Consider the following 21,341-nt stretch of genomic DNA (forward strand, 5'->3'; position numbering starts at 1 on the left):
AAAAAGACAAACACTGAATATGGAACCCTGTCTGCATCTCACCCTAGTTAAAGAACACTTCCAAACTCTAAACTACAGCCCCACCCCTCCTCCAAAGACTGGATAGAACCCTATATCAAAACCTCAATGCCGGGAAGGGAGCGGAGGGGAGGAACTCTCACTCCCTCGCTCGCCCACCCTCAGGGGGACTCGTTCGCTGTTTGGAGACATCCAGCCAAGGGACATCCCGTAAATCATCCCCAGACCATTACAAAAAAGACAAAAACTGAATACAGAACCCTGTCTGCATCTCACCCTAGGTATAGAACACTTCCAAACTCTAAACTCCAGCCACAACCCTCCTCCAAAGACTGGATAGAACCCTATATCAAACTCTCAATGCCGGGCAGGCAGGGGAGGGGACATGCTCTCACTCCCTCATTTGCCCGCCCTCAGGCGACTCGTTCTCGGTTTAGAGAAATCCAGCCAAGGGACATGACGTAAATCATCCCCAGACCATTACGAAAAAGACAAACTGTGAATATGGAAATCTGTCTGCATCTCACCCTAGTTATAGAACACTTCCAAACCCTAAACTACAGACCCACCCCTCCTCCAAAGACTGGATAGAACCCTATATGAAACCCTCAATGCCGGGCAGGGAGGGGAGGGGACATGCTCTCACTCCCTCGCTTGCCCGCCCTCAGGCGACTCGTTCACTGTTTGGAGACATCCAGCCGAGGGACATCACGTAAATCATCCCCAGACCATTACGAAAAAGACAAACACTGAATACAGAACCCTGTCTGCATCTCACCTTAGGTATAAAACTCTTCCAAACTCTAAACTACAGCCCCACCCCTTCTCCAAAGACTGGATAGAACAGTATATCAAACCCTGAATGCCGGGAAGGGAGGGGAGGGGAGGAACTCTCCCTCCCTTGCTCGCCCACCCTCAGGGTGACTCGTTCTCTGTTTGGAGACATCCAGCTGAGGGACATCACGTAAATCATCCCCAGACCATTACGAAAAAGACAAAAACTGATAGAGAACCCTGTCTGCATCTCACCCTAGGTATAGAACACTTACAAACTCTAAACTCCAGCCACACCCCTCCTCCAAAGACTGGATAGAACCCTATATCAAACTCTCAATGCCGGGCAGGGAGGGGAGGGGACGAGATCAAACTCCCTCGCTCGCCCACACTCAGGGTGATTCGTTCTCTGTTTGGAGACATCCAGCAAAGGGACATCCCGTAAATCATCCCCAGACCATTACGAAAAATACAAACACTGAATACAGAACCCTGTCTGCATCTCACCCTAGGTATAGAACTCTTTTAAACTCTAAACTACAGAATTACCCCTCCTCCGAAGACTGGATAGAACCCTATATCAAACCCTAAATGCCGGGCAGGGAGGTAATGGGAGGAACTCTAACTCCCTCGCTCGCCCGCCCTCAAGCGACTCGTTCTCTGTTTGGAGACATCCAGCCAAGGGACATCCTGTAAATCATCCCCAGACCATTACGAAAAAGACAAAAACTGAATAAGGAACCCTGTCTGCATCTCACCCTAGGTATAGAACTCTTTTAAACTCTAAACTCCAGCCCCACCCCTCCTCCAAAACTGGATAGAACCCTATATCAAACCCTCAAATCCGGGCAGGGAGGGGAGGGGACATGCTCTCACTCCCTCACTTGCCCGCCCTCAGGCGAATCGTTCTCTGTTTGGAGACATCCAGCCGAGGGACATGACGTAAATGATCCCCAGACCATTCCGAAAAAGACAAACAGTGAATATGGAAACCTGTCTGCATCTCACCCTAGTTATAGAACTCTTCCAAACCCTAAACTACAGCCCCACCCCTCCTCCAAAGACTGGATAGAACCCTATATCAAACCCTCAATGCCGGGCAGGGAACGGAGGGGAGGAAATCTCACTCCCTCGCTCGCCCACCCTCAGGGGGACTCATTCTCTGTTTGGAGACATCCAGCCAAGGGACATCCCGTAAATCATCCTCAGACCATTACGAAAAAGACAAACACTGAATACGGAACCCTTTCTGCATCTCACCCTAGGTATAGAACTCTTCGAAACTCAACAACAGCCCCACCCCTCCTCCAAAGACTGGATAGAACCCTATATCAAACCCTCAATGCCGGGCAGGGAGCGGAGGGGAGGAACTCTCTCTCCCTTGCTCGCCCACCCTCAGGGAGATTCGTTCTCCATTTGGAGACATCCAGCAAAGGGACATCCCGTAAATCATCCCCAGACCATTACGAAAAAGACAAACACTGAATACGGAACCCTGTCTGCATCTCACCTTAGGTATAAAACTCTTCCAAACTCTAAACTACAGCCCCACCCCTTCTCCAAAGACTGGATAGAACAGTATATAAACCCTCAATGCCGGGAAGGGAGGGGAGGGGACGAGCACTCACTCCCTCGCTCGCCCACCCTCAGGGTGATTCGTTCTCCGTTTGGAGACATCCAGCAAAGGGACATCCCGTAAATCATCCCCAGACCATTACGAAAAAGACAAACACTGAATACGGAACCCTGTCTGCATCTCACCCTAGGTATAGAACTCTTTTAAACTCTAAACTACAGCCTTACCCCTCATCCGAAAACTGGATAGAACCCTATATCAAACCCTCAATGCCGGGCAGGGAGGTAATGGGAGGAACTCTAACTCCCTCTCTCACCCACCCTCAAGCGACTCGTTCTCTGTTTGGAGACATCCAGCCAAGGGACATCACGTAAATCATCCCCAGACCATTACGAAAAAGAAAAAAACTGAATACGGAACCCTGTCTGCATCTCACCCTAGGTATAGAACTCTTTTAAACTCTAAACTACAGCCCCACCCCTCCTCCAAAGACTGGATAGAACCCTATATCAAACCCTCAATGCCGTGCAGGGAGGGGAGGGGATATGCTCTCACTCCCTCGCTCGCCCGCCCTCAGGTGACCCGTTCTCTGTTTGGAGACATCCAGCCGAGGGACATCACGTAAATCATCCCCAGACCATTCGGAAAAAGACAAACACTGAATACAGAACGCAGTCTGCATCTCACCCTTGGTATAGAACTCTTCCAAACTCTAAACTCCAGCCACACGCCTCCTCCAAAGACTGGATAGAACCCTATATCAAACCCTCAATGCCGGGCAGGGAGGTAATGGAAGGAATTCTAACTCCCTCGCTCGCAAGCCCTCAGGGCGACTCGTTCTCTGTTTGGAGACATCCAGCCAAGGGACATGACGTAAATCATCCCCAGACCATTACGAAAAAGACAAACACTGAATACGGAACCCTGTCTTCATCTCACCTTAGGTATAAAACTCTTCCAAACTCTAAACTACAGCCCCACCCCTTCTCCAAAGACTGGATAGAACAGTATATCAAACCCTCAATGCCGGGAAGGGAGGGGAGGGGACGAGCACTCACTCCCTCGCTCGCCCACCCTCAGGGTGATTCGTTCTCCGTTTGGAGACATCCATCAAAGGGACATCCCGTAAATCATCCCCAGACCATTACGAAAAAGACAAACACTGAATACGGAACCCTGTCTGCATCTCACCCTAGGTATAGAACTCTTCCAAACCCTAAACTACAGCCCCACCCCTCCTCCAAAGACTGGATAGAACCCTATATCAAACCCTCAATGCCGGGCAGGAAGGGGAGGGGATGAGCGCTCACTACCTCGCTCGCCCACACTCAGGGCGACTCGTTCTCTGTTTGGAGACATCCAGCAAAGGGACATCCCGTAAATCATCCCCAGACCATTACAAAAAATACAAACACTGAATACGGAACCCTGTCTGCATGTCACCCTAGGTATAGAACTCTTTTAAACTCTAAACTACAGCCTTACACCTCCTCCGAAGACTGGATAGAATCCTACATCAAACCCTCAATGCCGGGCAGGGAGGTAATGGGAGGAACTCTAACTCCCTCGCTCTCTCGCCCTCTGGGCGACTCGTTCTCTGTTTGGTGACATCCAGCCAAGGGACGTGACGTAAATCATCCCCAGACCATTACGAAAAAGATAAACAGTCAATACAGAACCCTGTCTGCATCTCACCCTAGGTATAGAACACTTCCAAACTCTAAACTCCAGTCAGACCCCTCCTCCAAAGACTGGATAGAAACCTATATAAAACCCTCAATGCCGGGCAGGGAGGGGTGGGGACAAGCTCTAACTCCATCGCTCGCCCACTCTCAGGGCGACTCGTTCTCCGTTTGGAGACATCCAGCAAAGGGACATCCCGTAAATCATCCCCAGACCATTACGAAAAAGACAAACACTGAATATGGAACCCTGTCTGCATCTCACCCTAGATATAGAACTGTTCCAAACTCTAAACTACAGCCCCACCCCTCCTCCAAAGACTGGAAAGATCCCTATATCAAACCCTCAATGCTGGGCAGGGAGGGGAGGGGAGGAACTCTCACTCCCTCGCTCGCCCACCCTAAGGGCGACTCGTTCGCTGTTTAGAGACATCCAGCCAAGGGACATCCCGTAAATCATCCCCAGACCATTACAAAAAAGACAAACACTGAATACAGAACCCTGTCTGCATCTCACCCTAAGTATAGAACACTTCCAAACTCTAAACTCCAGCCTCAACCCTCCTCCAAAGATTAGATAGAACCCTATATCAAACTCTCAATGCTGGGCAGGCAGGGGAGGGGACATGCTCTCACTCCCTCACTTGCCCACCCTCAGGAGACTCGTTCTCTGTTTGGAGACATCCAGCCAAGCAACATCACGTAAATCATCCCCAGACCATTACGAAAAAGACAAACACTGAATATGGAACCCTGTCTGCATCTCACCCCAGGTATAGAACTCTTTTAAACTCTAAACTACAGCCCCACCCCTCCTCCAAAGACTGGAAAGATCCCTATATCAAACCCTCAATGCCGGGCAGGGAGGGGAGGGGAGGAACTCTCCCTCCCTCGGTCGCCCACCCTAAGGGCGACTTGTTCGCTGTTTGGAGACATCCAGCCAAGGGACATCCCGTAAATCATCCCCAGACCATTACAAAAAAGACAAAAACTGAATACAGAACCCTGTCTGCATCTCACCCTAGGTATAGAACACTTCCAAACTCTAAATTCCAGCCACAACCCTCCTCCAAAGACTGGATAGAACCCTATATCAAACTCTCAATGCCGGGCAGGCAGGGGAGGGGACATGCTCTCACTCCCTCGTTTGCCCGCCCTCAGGCGACTCGTTCTCTGTTTAGAGACATCCAGCCAAGGGATATGACGTAAATCATCCCCAGACCATTACGAAAAAGACAAACAGTGAATATGGAAACCTGTCTGCACCTCACCCTAGTTATAGAACACTTCCAAACCCTAAACTACAGACCCACCCCTCCTCCAAAGACTGGATAGAACCCTATATCAAAACCTGAATGCGGGGAAGGTAGGGGAGGGGAGGAACTCTCCCTCCCTTGCTCGCCCACCCTCAGGTCGACTCGTTCTCTGTTTGGAGACATCCAGCCGAGGGACATCCCGTAAATCATCCCCAGACCATTACGAAAAAGACAAAAACTGAATACAGAACCCTGTCTGCATCGCACCCTAGGTATAGAACACTTCCAAACTCTCAACTCCAGCCACACCCCTCCTCCAAAGACTGGATATAACCCTATATCAAACTCTCAATGCCGGGCATGGAGGGTCGGAGACGAGGTCTAACTCCCTCGCTCACCCACCCTCAGGGCGATTTGTTCTCCGTTAGGAGACATCCAGCAAAGGGAAATCCCGTAAATCATCCCCACACCATTACGAAAAAGACAAATACTGAATACGGAACCCTGTCTGCATCTCACCCTAGGTATAGAACTATTTTAAACTCTAAACTAAAGCCTTAAACCTCCTCCGAAGACTGGATAGAACCCTATATCAAACCCTCAATGCTGGGCAGGGAGGTAATTGGAGGAACTCTAACTCCGTCGCTCGCCCGCCCTAAGGGCAACTCGTTCGCTGTTTGGAGACATCCAGCCGAGGGACATCACGTAAATCATCCCCAGACCATTACGAAAAAGACAAAAACTGAATACAGAACCCTGTCTGTATCTCACACTAGGTATAGAACACTTCCAAACTCTAAACTCCAGCCACACCCCTCCTCCAAAGACTGGATAGAAACCTATATCAAACTGTCAATGCCGGGCAGGGAGGGGAGGGGACGAGCTCTCACTCCCTCGCTCGCCCCCCCTCAGGGCGATTCGTTCTCCGTTTGGAGACATCCAGCCAAGGGACATCCCGTAAATCATCCCCAGACCATTACGAAAAAGACAAACACTGAATACGGAACCCTGTTTGCATCTCACCCTAGGTATAGAACTCTTTTAAACTCTAAACTACAGCCTTAAACCTCCTCCGAAGACTGGATAGAACCCTATATGAAACCCTCAATGCCGGGCAGGGAGGTAATGGGAGAAACTCTAATTCCCTCTCTCGCCCGCCCTCTGGGCGACTCATTCTCTGTTTAGAGACATCCAGCCAAGGGACATCCCATAAATCATCCCTAGACCATTACGAAAAAGACAAACACTGAATACAGAACCCTGTCTGCATCTCACCCTAGGTATAGAACACTTCCAAACTCTAAACTCCAGCCACACCCCTCCTCCAAAGACTGGATAGAAACCTATATCAAACCCTCCATGCCGGGCAGGAAGGGGAGGGGACGAGCTCTCAGTCCCTCGATCGCCCACTCTCAGGGCGACTCGTTCTCTGTTTGGAGACATCCAGCAAAGGAACATCCCGTAAATCATCCCCAGACCATTACGAAAAAGACAAACACTGAATATGGAACCCTGTCTGCATCTCACCCTAGGTATAGAACTCTTTTAAACTCTAAACTACAGCCTTACCCCTCCTCCGAAGACTGGATAGAACCCTATATCAAACCATCAATGCTGAGCAGGGAGGTAATGGGAGGAACTCTAAGTCCCTCGCTCGCCCACCCTAAGGGCAACTCATTCGCTGTTTGGAGACATCAAGCCAAGGGACATCACGTAAATCATCCCCAGACCATTACGAAAAAGACAAAAACTGAATACAGAACCCTGTCTGCATCTCACACTAGGTATAGAACACTTCCAAACTCTAAACTCCAGCCACACCCCTCCTCCAAAGACTGGATAGAAACTTATATCAAACTGTCAATGCCGGGCAGGGAGGGGAGGGGACGAGCTCTCACTCCCTCGCTCGCCCCCCCTCAGGGCGATTCGTTCTCCGTTTGGAGACATCCAGCCAAGGGACATCCCGTAAATCATCCCCAGACCATTACGAAAAAGACAAACACTGAATACGGAACCCTGTTTGCATCTCACCCTAGGTATAGAACTCTTTTAAACTCTAAACTACAACCTTACCCCTCCTCCGAAGACTAGATAGAACCCTATATGAAACCCTCAATGCCGGGCAGGGAGGTAATGGGAGAAACTCTAATTCCCTCTCTCGCCCGCCCTCTGGGCGACTCATTCTCTGTTTAGAGACATCCAGCCAAGGGACATCCCGTAAATCATCCCTAGACCATTACGAAAAAGACAAACACTGAATACAGAACTCTGTCTGCATCTCACCCTAGGTATAGAACACTTTCAAACTCTAAACTCCAGCCACACCCCTCCTCCAAAGACAGGATAGAAACCTATATCAAACCCTCAATGCCGGGCAGGAAGGGGAGGGGACGAGCTCTCAGTCCCTCGATCGCCCACTCTCAGGGCGACTCGTTCTCTGTTTGGAGACATCCAGCAAAGGAACATCCCGTAAATCATCCCCAGACCATTACGAAAAAGACAAACACTGAATATGGAACCCTGTCTGCATCTCACCCTAGGTATAGAACTCTTTTAAACTCTAAACTACAGCCTTACCCCTCCTCCGAAGACTGGATAGAACCCTATATCAAACCATCAATGCTGAGCAGGGAGGTAATGGGAGGAACTCTAAGTCCCTCGCTCGCCCACCCTAAGGGCAACTCATTCGCTGTTTGGAGACATCCAGCCAAGGGACATCACGTAAATCATCCCCAGACTATTAAGAAAAAGACAAAAATTAAATACGGAACCCTGTGTGCATCTCACCCTAGGTATAGAACTCTTTTAAACTCTAAACTACAGCCCCACCCCTCCTCCAAAGACTGGATAGAACCCTATATGAAACCCTCAATGCGGGGCAGGGAGGAGAGGGGAGGAACTCTCACTCCCTCGGTCGCCCACCCTAAGGGCGGCTCGTTCGCTGTTTGGAGACATCCAGCCAAGGGACATCACGTAAATCATCCCCAGACCATTACGAAAAAGACAAAAACTGAATACGGAACCCTGTCTGCATCTCACACTAGGTATAGAACACTTCCAAACTCTAAACTCCAGCCACACCCCTCCTCCAAAGACTGGATAGAACCCTATATCAAACTCTCAATGCCGGGCAGGGAGGGGAGGGGACATGCTCTCACTCTCTCGCTTGCCCGCCCTCAGGCGACACGTTCTGTTTGGAGACATCCAGCCGACGGACATCACGTAAATCATCCCCAGACCATTACGAAAAAGACAAAAACTGAATACAGAACCCTGTCTGTATCTCTCCCTTGGTATAGAACACTTCCAAACTCTAAACTCTAGCCACACCCTTCCTCCAAAGACTGGATAGAAACCTATATCAAACCCTCAATGCCAGGCAGGGAGGGGAGGGGACGAGCTCTCACTCCCTCGCTCGCCCACTCTCAGGGCGACTCGTTCTCCGTTTGGAGACATCCAGCAAAGGGACATTCCGTAAATCATCCCCAGACCATTACGAAAAAGACAAACACTGAATACAGAACCCTGTCTGCATCTCACCCTAGGTATAGGACACTTCCAAACTCTAAACTCCAGCCACACCCCTCCTCCAAAGACTTTATAGAAACCTATATCAAACCCTCAATGCCGGGCAGGGAGGGGAGGGGACGAGCTCTCAGTCTCTCGCTCGCCCACTCTCAGGGCGACTCGTTCTCCGTTTGGAGACATCCAGCAAAGGGACATCCCGTAAATCATCCCCAGACCATTACGAAAAAGACAAACACTGAATACGGAACCCTGTCTGCATCTCACCCTAGGTATAGAACTCTTAATAATCTAAACTACAGACTAACCACTCCTCCAAAGACTGGATAAAACCCTATATCAAACCCTCAATGCCGGGCAGGGAGGGGAGGGGAGGAACTCTCCCTCCCTCGCTCGCCCACCCTCAGGACTACTCGTTCTCTGTTTGGAGACATCCAGCCAAGGGACATCCCTTAAATCATCCCCAGACCATTACGAAAAAGACAAAAACTGAATACAGAACCCTGTCTGCATCTCACCCTAGGTATAGAATACTTCCAAACTGTAAAAATCCAGCCACACCCCTCCTCCAAAGACTGGATAGAACCCTATATCAAACCCTCAATGTCGGGCAGGGAGAGGAGAGGACGAGCTCTCAATCGCTCGCTCGCCCACTGTCAGGGCGACTCATTCTCCGTTTGGAGACATCCAGCAAAGGGACATCCCGTAAATCATCCCCAGATCATTACGAAAAAAACAAAAACTGAAGACAGAACCCTCTCTGCATCTCACCCTAGGTATAGAACTCTTCCAAACTCTAAACTACAGTCCCACCCCTCCTCCAAAGACTTTATAGAACCCAATATCAAACCGTCAATGCCGGGCAGTAAGGTAAGGGGACAAACACTCCCTCCCTCGCTTGCCCACCCTGAATGCGACTCGTTCCCCGATTGGAGACATCCAGCAAAGGGACATCCCGTAAATCTTCCCCAGACCATTACGAAAAATACAAACACTGAATACAGAACCCTGTCTGCATCTCACCCTAGGTATAGAACTCTTCCAACCTCTAAACTCCAGCCCCACCCCTCCTCCAAAGACTGGATAGAACCCTATATCAAACCCTCAATGCCGGGCAGGGAGGGGAGGGGAAGAGCACTCACTCCCTCGCTCGCCCACTATCAGGGCGACTCGTTCTCCATTTGGAGAAATCCAGCAAAGGGACATCCCATAAATCATCACCAGACCATTACGAAAAAGAAAAACACGGAATACGGAAACCTGTCTGCATCTCACCCTAGGTACAGAACTCTTCCAAACTCTAAACTCCAGCCCCACCCCTCCTCCAAAGACTGGATAGAACCCTATATCACTCTCTCAATGTCGGGCAGTGAGTGGAGGGGACAAATTCTCACTCCCTCGCTCGCCCACCCTGAGGGCAACTCGTTCTCCGTTTGGAGACATCCAGCAAAGGGACATCCCTTAAATCTTCCCCAGACCATTACGAAAAAGAAAAAACTGAATACAGAACCCTGTCTGCATCTCACCCTAGGTATAGAACACTTCCAAACTCTAAACTCCAGCCACACCCCTCCTCCAGAGACTGGATAGAACCCTATATCAAACACTCAATGTCGGGCAGGGAGGGGAGAGGACGAGCTCTCCCTCCCTCGCTCGCCCACCCTGAGGGCGACTCGTTCTCCGTTTGGAGACATCCAGCAAAGGGACATCCCGTAAATCTTCCCCAGACCATTACGAAAAAGACAAAAACTGAATACAGAACCCTGGCTGCATCTCACCCTAGGTATAGAACTCTTCCAAACTCTAAACTCCAGCCCCACCCCTCCTCCAAAGACTGGATAGAACCCTATATCAAACTCTCAATGCCGGGCAGGGAGGGGAGGGGACGAGCTCAAACTCCCTTGCTCGCCCACCCTCAGGGTGTCTCGTTCTCCATTTGGAGGCATCCAGCAAAGGGACATCCCGTAAATCATCCCCAGACCATTACGAAAAAGACAAAAACTGAATACAGAACCCTGTCTGCATCTCACACTAGGTATAGAACACTTCCAAACTCTAAACTCCAGCCACACCCCTCCTCCAAAGACTGGATAGAAACCTATATCAAACTGTCAATGCCTTGCAGGGAGGGGAGGGGACGAGCTCTCACTCCCTCGCTCGCCCCCCCTCAGGGCGATTCGTTCTCCGTTTGGAGACATCCAGCCAAGGGACATCCCGTAAATCATCCCCAGACCATTACGAAAAAGACAAACACTGAATACGGAACCCTGTTTGCATCTCACCCTAGGTATAGAACTCTTTTAAACTCTAAACTACAACCTTACCCTTCCTCCGAAGACTAGATAGAACCCTATATGAAACCCTCAATGCCAGGCAGGGAGGTAATGGGAGAAACTCTAATTCCCTCTCTCGCCCGCCCTCTGGGCGACTCATTCTCTGTTTAGAGACATCCAGCCAAGGGACATCCCATAAATCATCCCTAGACCATTACGAAAAAGACAAACACTGAATACAGAACCCTGTCTGCATCTCACCCTAGGTATAGAACACTTCCAAACTCTAAACTCCAGCCACACCCCTCCTCCAAAGACTGGATAGAAACCTATATCAAACCCTCAATGCCGGGCAGGAAGGGGAGGGGACGAGCTCTCAGTCCCTCGATCTCCCACTCTCAGGGCGACTCGTTCTCTGTTTGGAGACATCCAGCAAAGGAACATCCCGTAAATCATCCCCAGACCATTACGAAAAAGACAAACACTGAATATGGAACCCTGTCTGCATCTCACCCTAGGTATAGAACTCTTTTAAACTCTAAACTACAGCCTTACCCCTCCTCCGAAGACTGGATAGAACCCTATATCAAACCATCAATGCTGAGCAGGGAGGTAATGGGAGGAACTCTAAGTCCCTCGCTCGCCCACCCTAAGGGCAATTCATTCGCTGTTTGGAGACATCCAGCCAAGGGACATCACGTAAATCATCCCCAGACCATTACGAAAAAGACAAAAACTGAATACAGAACCCTGTCTGCATCTTACACTAGGTATAGAACACTTCCAAACTCTAAACTCCAGCCACACCCCTCCTCCAAAGACTGGATAGAAACCTATATCAAACTGTCAATGCCGGGCAGGGAGGGGAGGGGACGAGCTCTCACTCCCTCGCTCGCCCCCCCTCAGGGCGATTCTTTCTCCGTTTGGAGACATCCAGCCAAGGGACATCCCGTAAATCATCCCCAGACCATTACGAAAAAGACAAACACTGAATACGGAACCCTGTTTGCATCTCACCCTAGGTATAGAACTCTTTTAAACTCTAAACTACAACCTTACCCCTCCTCCGAAGACTAGATAGAACCCTATATGAAACCCTCAATGCCGGGCAGGGAGGTAATGGGAGAAACTCTAATTCCCTCTCTCGCCCGCCCTCTGGGCGACTCATTCTCTGTTTAGAGACATCCAGCCAAGGGACATCCCGTAAATCATCCCTAGACCATTACGAAAAAGACAAACACTGAATACAGAACTCTGTCTGCATCTCACCCTAGGTATAGAACACTTCCAAACTCTAAACTCCAGCCACACCCCTCCTCCAAAGACTGGATAGAAACCTATATCAAACCCTCAATGCCGGGCAGGAAGGGGAGGGGACGAGCTCTCAGTCCCTCGATCGCCCACTCTCAGGGCGACTCGTTCTCTGTTTGGAGACATCCAGCAAAGGAACATCCCGTAAATCATCCCCAGACCATTACGAAAAAGACAAACACTGAATATGGAACCCTGTCTGCATCTCACCCTAGGTATAGAACTCTTTTAAACTCTAAACTACAGCCTTACCCCTCCTCCGAAGACTGGATAGAACCCTATATCAAACCATCAATGCTGAGCAGGGAGGTAATGGGAGGAACTCTAAGTCCCTCGCTCGCCCACCCTAAGGGCAACTCATTCGCTGTTTGGAGACATCCAGCCAAGGGACATCACGTAAATCATCCCCAGACTATTAAGAAAAAGACAAAAACTAAATACGGAACCCTGTGTTCATCTCACCCTAGGTATAGAACTCTTTTAAACTCTAAACTACAGCCCCACCCCTCCTCCAAAGACTGGATAGAACCCTATATGAAACCCTCAATGCGGGGCAGGGAGGAGAGGGGAGGAACTCTCACTCCCTCGGTCGCCCACCCTAAGGGCGGCTCGTTCGCTGTTTGGAGACATCCAGCCAAGGGACATCACGTAAATCATCCCCAGACCATTACGAAAAAGACAAAAACTGAATACGGAACCCTGTCTGCATCTCACCCTAGGTATAGAACACTTCCAAACTCTAAACTCCAGCCACACCCCTCCTCCAAAGACTGGATAGAACCCTATATCAAACTCTCAATGCCGGGCAGGGAGGGAGGGGACATGCTCTCACTCTCTCGCTTGCCCGCCCTCAGGCGACACGTTCTCTGTTTGGAGACATCCAGCCGACGGACATCACGTAAATCATCCCCAGACCATTACGAAAAAGACAAAAACTGAATACAGAACCCTGTCTGTATCTCTCCCTTGGTATAGAACACTTCCAAACTCTAAACTCTAGCCACACCCTTCCTCCAAAGACTGGATAGAAACCTATATCAAACCCTCAATGCCAGGCAGGGAGGGGAGGGGACGAGCTCTCACTCCCTCGCTCGCCCACTCTCAGGGCGACTCGTTCTCCGTTTGGAGACATCCAGCAAAGGGACATTCCGTAAATCATCCCCAGACCATTACGAAAAAGACAAACACTGAATACAGAACCCTGTCTGCATCTCACCCTAGGTATAGGACACTTCCAAACTCTAAACTCCAGCCACACTCCTCCTCCAAAGACTTTATAGAAACCTATATCAAACCCTCAATGCCGGGCAGGGAGGGGAGGGGACGAGCTCTCAGTCTCTCGCTCGCCCACTCTCAGGGCGACTCGTTCTCCGTTTGGAGACATCCAGCAAAGGGACATCCCGTAAATCATCCCCAGACCATTACGAAAAAGACAAACACTGAATACGGAACCCTGTCTGCATCTCACCCTAGGTATAGAACTCTTAATAATCTAAACTACAGCCTAACCACTCCTCCAAAGACTGGATAAAACCCTATATCAAACCCTCAATGCCGGGCAGGGAGGGGAGGGGAGGAACTCTCCCTCCCTCGCTCGCCCACCCTCAGGACTACTCGTTCTCTGTTTGGAGACATCCAGCCAAGGGACATCCCTTAAATCATCCCCAGACCATTACGAAAAAGACAAAAACTGAATACAGAACCCTGTCTGCATCTCACCCTAGGTATAGAATACTTCCAAACTGTAAAAATCCAGCCACACCCCTCCTCCAAAGACTGGATAGAACCCTATATCAAACCCTCAATGTCGGGCAGGGAGAGGAGAGGACGAGCTCTCAATCGCTCGCTCGCCCACTGTCAGGGCGACTCATTCTCCGTTTGGAGACATCCAGCAAAGGGACATCCCGTAAATCATCCCCAGATCATTACGAAAAAAACAAAAACTGAAGACAGAACCCTGTCTGCATCTCACCCTAGGTATAGAAATCTTCCAAACTCTAAACTACAGTCCCACCCCTCCTCCAAAGACTTTATAGAACCCAATATCAAACCGTCAATGCCGGGCAGTAAGGGGGTAAGGGGACAAACACTCCCTCCCTCGCTCGCCCACCCTGAATGCGACTCGTTCCCCGATTGGAGACATCCAGCAAAGGGACATCCCGTAAATCTTCCCCAGACCATTACGAAAAATACAAACACTGAATACAGAACCCTGTCTGCATCTCACCCTAGGTATAGAACTCTTCCAACCTCTAAATTCCAGCCCCACCCCTCCTCCAAAGACTGGATAGAAACCTATATCAAACCCTCAATGCCGGGCAGGGAGGGGAGGGGAAGAGCACTCACTCCCTCGCTCGCCCACTATCAGGGCGACTCGTTCTCCATTTGGAGAAATCCAGCAAAGGGACATCCCATAAATCATCACCAGACCATTACGAAAAAGAAAAACACGGAATACGGAAACCTGTCTGCATCTCACCCTAGGTATAGAACTCTTCCAAACTCTAAACTCCAGCCCCACCCCTCCTCCAAAGACTGGATAGAACCCTATATCAAACCCTCAATGTCGGGCAGTGAGTGGAGGGGACAAATTCTCACTCCCTCGCTCGCCCACCCTGAGGGCAACTCGTTCTCCGTTTGGAGACATCCAGCAAAGGGACATCCCTTAAATCTTCCCCAGACCATTACGAAAAAGAAAAAACTGAATACAGAACCCTGTCTGCATCTCACCCTAGGTATAGAACACTTCCAAACTCTAAACTCCAGCCACACCCCTCCTCCAGAGACTGGATAGAACCCTATATCAAACTCTCAATGCCGGGCAGGGAGGGGAGGGGACGAGCTCTCACTCCCTCACTCGCCCACCCTCAGGGCGACTCGTTCTCCATTTGGAGACATCCAGCAAAGGGACATCCTGTAAATCATTCCCAGACCATTACGAAAAAGACAAACACTGAATACGAAACCCTGTCTGCATCTCACCCTAGGTATAGAACTCTTTTGAACTCTAAATTACAGCCTTACCCCTCCTCCGAAGACTGGATAGTACCCTTTATCAAACTCTCAATGCCGGGCAGGGAGGGGAGGGGACGAGCTCTCACTCCCTCGCTTGCCTGCCCTCAGGGCGACTCGTTCTCTGTTTGGAGACATCCAGCCAACGGACATAACGTAAATAATATCCCAGACCATTACGAAAAAGACAAAAACTGAATACAGAACCCTGCCTGCATCTCACCCTAGGTATAGAACACTTCCAAACTCGATACTCCAGCCACACCCCTCCTCCAAAGAATGGATAGAACCCTATATCAAACCCTCAATGCCGGGCAGGGAGGCAGTGGTAGGAACTCTAACTCCCTCGCTCGCCTGCCCTGAGGGCGACTCGTTCTCTGTTTGGAGACATCCAGCCAAGGGACATCACGTAAATCATCCCCAGACCATTACGAAAAAGACAAACACTGAATACGGAACCCTGTCTGCATCTCACCCGAGATAAGATGTCAATTACCTCCCTGACCGGCATTGAGGGTTTGATATAGGGTTCTAACCAGTCTTTGGAGGAGGGGTAGGGCTGTAATTTAGAGTTTGAAAGAGTTCTTTACCTAGGGTGAGATGCAGACAGGGTTCCGTATTCAGTGTTTGTCTTTTTCGTAATGGTATGGGGATGATTTACGGGATGTCCCTTTGCTGGATGTCTCCAAACGGAGAACGAGTCGCCCTGAGGGTGGGCGAGCGACGGAGTGAGAGCTCATCCCCTCCCCTCCCTGCCCGGCATTGAGGGTTTGATATAGGGTTCTATCCAGTCTTTGGAGGAGGGGTGAGACTGGAGTTGAGAGTTTGGAAGTGTTCTATACCTAGGGTGAGATGCAGACAGGGTTCTGTATTCAGTTTTTGTCTTTTTCGTAATGGTCTGGGGATGATTTACGGGATGTCCCTTTGCTATAACTCTCCAAACGGAGAACAATTAGCCCTGAGGGCAGGCAAGCGTGGGAGTGAGAGTTCATCCCCTTCCCTCCCTGCCCGGCATTGAGGGTTTGATATAGGGTTCTATCCAGTCTTTGGAGGAGGGGTAGGGCTGTAGTTTAGAGTTTGAAAGAGTTCTTTACCTAGGGTGAGATGCAGACAGGGTTTCGTACTGTGTTTGTCTTTTTCGTAATGGTCTGGGGATGATTTACGGGATGTCCCTTTGCTGGGTGTCTCCATATGGAGAACGAGTCACCATGAGGGTGAGCGAGCGAGTGAGTGAGAGTTCCTCCCGTCCCCTCCCTGCCCCGCATTGAGGGTTTGATATAGGGTTCTATCCAGTCTTTGGAGGAGGGGTGGGGCTGTAGTTTAGGGTTTGGAAGAGTTCTATACCTAGGGTGAGATGCAGACAGGGTTCTGTATTCAGTTTTTGTCTTTTTAGTAATGGTCTGGGGATGATTTACAAGATGTCCCTTGGCAGGATATCTCCAAATAAAGAACGAGTCGACCAGAGGTCGGTCGAGCGAGGGAGTGAGAGTTCTTCCCCTCCCGTCCCTGCCCAGCATTGAGGGTTTAAGATAGCATTCTATCCAGCGTTTGGAGGAGGGGTGGGGCTGGGATTTAGAGATTAGAAGAGTTCTCTGGCTAGGGTGATATGCAGACTGGTTTCAGTGTTCAGTGTTTGTCTTTTTCGCAATGGTCAAGGGATGGTTTACGGGATGTCCCTTTGCTGGATGTCTCCAAATGGAGAACGAGTCACCCTGAGGGTGAGCGAGCGAGGGAGTGAGAGTTCCTTCCCTCCCCTCCCTGCCCGTCATTGAGGGTTTGATATCGGGTTCTATCCAGTCTTTGGAGGAGGGGTGGGGCTGTAGTTTAGAGTCTGGAAGAGTTCTATACCTAGGGTGAGATGCAGACAGGGTTCTGTATTCAGTGTTTGTCTTTTTCGTAATGGTCTGGGGATGATTTACAGGATGTCCCTTGGCAGGATATCTCCAAACGGAGAACGAGTCGACCAGAGGTTGGTCGAGGGAGGGAGTGAGAGTTCTTCCCCTCCCGTCCCTGCCCAGCATTGAGGGTTCAATATAGCATTCTATCCAGTCTTTGGAGGAGGGGTGGGGCTGAAGTTTAGAGATTGGAAGTGTTCTCTGCCTAGGGTGAGATGCAGACAGGGTTCCGTATTCAGTGTTTGTCTTTTTCGTAATGGTCTGGAGATGATTTACGGTATGTCCCTTTTGCTGGATATCTCCAAACGGAGAATGAGTCGCCCTGAGGATGGGCGAGTGAGGGAGTGAGAGATCTTCCCCTCCCCTCCCTGCCCGACATTGACGCTTTGATATCCAGTCTTTGGAGGAGGGGTGGGGCTGGAGTTTAGAATTTGGAAGGGTTCTATACCTTAGCGTAAGATGCAGACATGGTTCTCTATGCAGTGTTTGTCTTTTTCGTAATGGTCTGGGGATGATTTATGGGATGTCCCTTTGCTGGATGTCTCCAAACAGAGAATGAGTCGCCCTGAGGGTGGGCGAGTGAGGGAGTGAGAGCTCTTCCCCTCCCCTCCCTGCCCGTCATTGAGGGTTTGATATCCAGTCTTTGGAGGAGGGGTGGGGCTGGAGTTTAGAGTTTGGAAGGGTTCTATACCTAGGGTAAGGTGCAGACATGATTCTCTATTCAGTTTTTGTCTTTTTCGTAATGGTCGGGGAATGATTTACAGGATGTCCCTTTGTTTGATGTCTCCAAACAGAGAATGAGTCACCCTGAGGGTGGGCGAGCGAGGGAGTGAGAGTTCCTCCCCTCCGCTCTCTGTCCTGCATTGAGAGTTTGATATAGGGTTGTGGAGGAGGGTGGGGCAGGCCTTTTGAGTTTGGAAGGGTTCTATACCTAGGGTGAGATGTAGACAGGGTTCTCTATTTGGTTTTTGCCTTTTTCGTAATGGTCGGGGGATGATTTGCGGGATGACCCTTTGCTGAAAGTCTCAAAACGGAGAAAAAAGACAAACACTGAATATGGAACCCTGTCTGGACCTCACCCTCGGCATTGAACTCTTCCAAGCTCTAAATTCCAGCCCTACCCCTCCTCCAGAATCCTATAACAAACCCTTGATGCTGGGCAGGAAGGGGAGGGGAGGATCTCTCGCTCCCTTGCTCTCCCACCCTCAGGGCAACTCGTTCTCCATTTGGAGACATCCAGCAAAGGGACATCCCGTAAATCATCCCCAGACCATTACGAAAAAGACAAACACTGAATATGGAAGCCTGTCTGCATCTCACCGTAGGCATAGAACTCTTCCAAACTCTAACCTCCAGCCCCACCCCTCCTCCAAAGACTAGATAGAACCCTATATCAAACCATCTATGCCGGGCAGGGAGGGGAGGGGAGGAACTCTCACTCCCTCGCTCGCCCGCCCTGAGGGGGACTTGTTCTCCGTTTGGAAACATCCAGCAAAGGGACATCCCGGAGATCATCCCCAGACAATTACGAAAAAGACAAACACTGAATCCGGAACCCTGTCTGCATCTCACCCTAGGTAAAGAACTCTTTCAAACTCTAAATTACAGCCCTACCCCTCCTCCAAAGACTGGATAGAATCCTATATCAAACCCTCAATGCCGGGCAGGGAGTTAATGGGAGGAACTCTAACTCCTTCGGTCGCCTGCCCTGAGGGCGACTCGTTCTCTGTTTGGAGACATCCAGCCAACGGACATCACGTAAATCATCCCCAGACCATTACGAAAAAGACAAATACTGAATACGGAACCCTGTCTGCATCTCACCCTAAACATAGAACTCTTCCAAACTCTAAACTCCAGCCCCATCCTTCCTACAAACAGTAGATAGATCCCCATATCAAACCCTCAATGCCGGGCAGGGAGGGGAGGGGAGAAAATCTCACTCCCTCGCTCGCCCGCACTCAAGGCGACACCTTCTCCATTTGGAGACATCCAGCAAAGGGACATCCCGTAAATCATCCCCAGACCATTAAGAAAAAGACAAACACTGAATACGGAACCCTGTCTGGATCTCACCCTAGGCATAGAACTCTTCCATACTCAAAACGCCTGCCCTAACCCTCCTACAGAACCCTATTTCAAACTCTGAATGCCGGACAGAGAGCGGAGGGGAGGAACTCTCACTCCCTCGCTCGCCTGCCCTCAGGGCGACCCGTTCTCCGTTTGGAGACATCCAGCAAAGGGACATCCCGTAAATCATCCCTATTCCATTATGAAAAAGACAAACACTCAATACGGAACCCTGTGTGCATCTCACCCTAAGCATAGAACTCTTCCAAACTCTAAACGCAAGCCCCACCCCTCCTCCAAAGACTGGATAGAACCCTCCATAAAACCCTCAATGCCGGGCAGATAGGGGAGGGGAGGAAATCTCACTCCCTCGCTTGCCCACACTCAGGGCACCTTGTTCTTGGTTTTGAGACATCCAGCAAAGGGACATCCCCTAAATCATCCCTAGACAATTACAGAAAAGACTAACACTGAACACTGAACCCTGTCTGCATCTCACCTTAGGAAGAGAACTCTTTCAAACTCTAAACTCCAGCCCCCTCCCTCCTCCAAAGACTAGATAGAACCCTCCATCAAACCCTAAATGCCGTGCAGGGAGGGGAGGGGAGGAACTCTCACTCCCTCGATCGATTACCCACACCAAGGAAGACTCGTATTCCATTTGGAGACATCCAGCAAAGGCAAAGGGACATCCCGTAAATCATCCCTAGACCATTACAAAAAAGAAAAACACTGAAAACGTAACCCAGTCTGCATCTCACCCTAGGCAGAGAACTCTTCCAAACTCTAAACTCCAGCTCCCTCCCTCATCCAAAGAGTAGATTGAACCCTCCATCAGACCCTCAATGCCAGACAGGGAGACGAGGGGAGAAACTCTCACTCCCTCGCTTGCCCACTCACACGAAGTAAGACTCGTTCTCCGTTTGGAGACATCCAGCAAAGGGACATCCCGTAAATCATCCCTAGACCATTATGAAAAAGTCAAACACTGAACACGGAACCCTGTATGCATCTCACCCTAAGCAGAGAACACTTCCAAACTCTAAACTCCAGCCCCACCCCTCCTCTAAAGACTAGATATAACCCTCCATCAAACCCTCGATGCCGGGCAGGGAGGGGAGGAACTCTCACTCACTCACTCGCCCTCCCTCAAGGCGACTCGTTCTCCCTTTGGAGACATCCAGCAAAGGGACATCCCGTAAATCATCCCTACACCACTACAAAGAAGACAAACGCTGAACCCTGTCTGCATCTCACCGTAGGCAGAAATATCTGGCAAACTCTCCACTCCAGCCCCCTCCCTCCTCCAAAGACTAGACACAACCGTCTATCAAACCCTACATGCCTGGCAGGGCAGGGGAGGGTGGGGAGGAACTCTTACTCTCTCGCTCACCCGCCCACACTCAGGGTGACTCTTTCTCCCTTTGGAGACATCCAGCAAAGGGACATCCCGTAAATCATCCCTAGACCATTACGAAAAAGACAAACACTGAACCCTGTCCTCGTCTCACTCTAGACAGAAAAATCTGGCAAACTCTCCACTCCAGCCCCTTCCCTCCTCCAAAGACTAGACAGAACCCTCTATCAAACCCTACATGCCTGGTAGGGCAGGGGAGGGAGGGGAGGAACTCGCACTCCTTCGCTCACCCAACCACACTCAAGGTGACTCCTCCCTTTGGAGACATCCAGCAAAGGGACATCCCGTAAATCATCCCTAGACCATTACATAAAAAACAAACACTGAACACTGAACACTGTCTGCATCCCACTCTAGGCAGAAAGGTCTGGCAAACTCTCCACTCCAGCCCCCTCCCTCCTCCAAATACTAGACAGAACCCTCTATCAAACCCTACATGCCTGGCAGGGCAGTGGAGGGAGGGGAGGAACTCTCACTCCCTCGCTCGCCTGCCCGCCCACAATCAGGGTGACTCGTTCTCCCCTTGGATACA

The sequence above is a fragment of the Eublepharis macularius genome, unplaced genomic scaffold, assembly GCF_028583425.1.
Source record: "Eublepharis macularius isolate TG4126 unplaced genomic scaffold, MPM_Emac_v1.0 Eublepharis_24, whole genome shotgun sequence".
Taxonomy (NCBI): Eukaryota; Metazoa; Chordata; class Lepidosauria; order Squamata; family Eublepharidae; genus Eublepharis; species Eublepharis macularius.